The following is a 3,107-nucleotide window of genomic DNA, read 5'->3' on the forward strand; positions in this document are numbered from 1 at the left end:
CCTTTCTGTTATCTGAAGTGCTTTTTTGTCTCTTTCTCTGTCTCACACACATACTCTCCCTGTCTCCCTCCCTCTCTCTCATACGAGCCCAGGTTCTCTCACTCGCACCTCACTGGGTTTGGAATCCCCACTGTTGCATACCCTTCCTCAAGGGGCCATCCTCAATAAGTGGTCAGGAACAAGGGGGAGGCCATTGAGCCCCTTCTCCAGCCTGTTACACGGGAACGGGAGGAGGCCCATTCAGCCCCTTCTCCAGCCTGTTGCACAGGAACAGGAGGAGGCCCATTCAGCCCCTTGTCCAGCCTGTTACACAGGAACAGGAGGAGGCCCATTCAGCCCCTTCTCCAGCCTGTTACACTGGAACAGGAGGAGGCCCATTCAGCCCCTTCTCCGGCCTGTTACACAGGAACAGGAGGAGGCCCATTCAGCCCCTTCTCCAGCCTGTTACACATGAACAGGAGGAGGCCCATTCAGCCCCTTGTCCAGCCTGTTACACGGGAACAGGAGGAGGCCCATTCAGCCCCTTCTCCGGCCTGTTACACAGGAACAGGAGGAGGCCCATTCAGCTCCTGCTCCAGCCTGTTACACAGGAACAAGAGGAGGCCCATTCAGCCCCTTCTCCAGCCAGTTACACTGGAACAGGAGGAGGCCCATTCAGCCCCTTCTCCGGCCTGTTGCACAGGAACAGGAGGAGGCCCATTCAGACCCCACGAGCCTCTTCTGTCATTCAATGAGATCCTGGCTGATCTATGACCTAACTCCATATTCCCGCCTTTGTCCCATATCCCTCAATCCCTCCGGATAACAGAAATCTATCAATCCCAGATTTAAAATGAACAATTGATCCAGCATCGATTGCCGTTTGCGGGAGAGAGTTCCAAACCTCTCCCACCCTGTGTGTGTAGAAGTGTTTCTCAATTTCACTCCTGAAAGGTCTGGCTCTCGTTTCTCGACTTCGCCCCCCCCTCGTCCGAGACTCCCCGACCAGTGGAAAGAGTTTCTCTCTATCCACCCCCGATCAGTTCCCCTTCACATCTTGAAAACTGTGATCAATTCACCCCTTAATCTTCTAAATTCCAGTGAATACATCCCCAGTTTGTGTAATCTCTCCTCGTTATTTAACCCTTGGAGTCCTGGTATCATTCTGGTAAATCTACACTGCACTCTTTCCAGGGCCAGTATCTCCTTCCTGTGGTGTGGGGCCCAGAACTGAACACAGTAACTCCAAGGTGTGGTCTAACCAGGACTCTGCACAGCTGCAGCATGACCTCTACTCCCTTGTGTTCTGGTCCTCGAGAGATAAAGGCCAGCATTCCATCAGCCTCGGTGATTATTTCCTGTTTCAGTTCACGACATTTTCATGATCTGTGTACCTGGCTCCCCAAGTCTCTTTGAACCTCCACTGTTTCTAGCTTTTCACCATTTATAAAGTGCCCTGTTCTAAACTTTTTTCGGTCCAAAGTGAAAAAACACTTTTTAAGGATTTTTGAATTGATACACCAGTGAGAGAGAATTTCTCTCTAATGAGCCTAACAGGCTGGAGAAGGGGCTGAATGGGCCTCCTCCTGTTCCAGTGTAACAGGCTGGAGAAGGGGCTGAATGGACCTCCTCCTGTTCCAGTGTAACAGGCTGGAGAAGGGGCTGAATGGGTCTCCTCCTGTTCCATTGTAACAGGCTGGAGAAGGGGCTGAATGGGCCTCCTCCTGTTCCTGTGTAACAGGCTGGAGAAGGGGCTGAATGGGCCTCCTCCTGTTCCTGTGTAACAGGCTGGAGAAGGGGCTGAATGGGCCTCCTCCTGTTCCAGTGTAACAGGCTGGAGAAGGGGCTGAATGGGCCTCCTCCTGTTCCAGTGTAACAGGCTGGAGAAGGGGCTGAATGGGCCTCCTCCTGTTCCAGTGTAACAGGCCGGAGAAGGGGCTGAATGGGCCTCCTCCTGTTCCAGTGCAACAGGCTGGAGAAGGGGCTGAATGGGCCTCCTCCTGTTCCAGTGTAACAGGCCGGAGAAGGGGCTGAATGGGCCTCCTCCTGTTCCCGTGTAACAGGCTGGAGAAGGGGCTGAATGGGCCTCCTCCTGTTCCAGTGTAACAGGCTGGAGAAGGGGCTGAATGGGCCTCCTCCTGTTCCAGTGCAACAGGCCGGAGAAGGGGCTGAATGGGCCTCCTCCTGCCCCGTGTCCGAACTCACACTGAGTCCCATTCACCCCTCACCCCCTGTGCTCACTGATCCACCCTGACTCCCACTCTGGCCCAAATAGTACTACCTATCTCAGTAACATCCTCCAGTATCTACAACACTCCCTATCTCAGTAACATCCTCCAGTATCTACAACACTCCCTATCTCTGTAACCTCCTCCAGTCCCTACAACCCTCCCTATCTCTGTAACCTCCTCCAGCCCCAACAACCCTCCCTATCTCTGTAACCTCCTCCAGCCCCAACAACCCTCCCTATCTCTGTAACCTCCTCCAGTCCCTACAACCCTCCCTATCTCTGTAACCTCCTCCAGCCCCAACAACCCTCCCCATCTCTGTAACCTCCTCCAGTCCCTACAACCCTCCCTATCTCTGTAACCTCCTCCAGCCCCAACAACCCTCCCTATCTCTGTAACCTCCTCCAGCCCCAACAACCCTCCCTATCTCTGTAACCTCCTCCAGTCCCTACAACCCTCCCTATCTCTGTAACCTCCTCCAGCCCCAACAACCCTCCCTATCTCTGTAACCTCCTCCAGTCCCTACAACCCTCCCTATCTCTGTAACCTCCTCCAGCCCCAACAACCCTCCCTATCTCTGTAACCTCCTCCAGCCCCAACAACCCTCCCTATCTCTGTAACCTCCTCCAGTCCCTACAACCCTCCCTATCTCTGTAACCTCCTCCAGCCCCAACAACCCTCCCTATCTCTGTAACCTCCTCCAGTCCCTACAACCCTCCCTATCTCTGTAACCTCCTCCAGCCCCAACAACCGTCCCTATCTCTGTAACCTCCTCCAGCCCCAACAACCCTCCCTATCTCTGTAACCTCCTCCAGTCCCTACAACCCTCCCTATCTCTGTAACCTCCTCCAGCCCCAACAACCCTCCCTATCTCTGTAACCTCCTCCAGTCCCTACAACC

This window comes from Heterodontus francisci, chromosome 28 (assembly GCF_036365525.1).
Source record: "Heterodontus francisci isolate sHetFra1 chromosome 28, sHetFra1.hap1, whole genome shotgun sequence".
Classification (NCBI taxonomy): Eukaryota; Metazoa; Chordata; class Chondrichthyes; order Heterodontiformes; family Heterodontidae; genus Heterodontus; species Heterodontus francisci.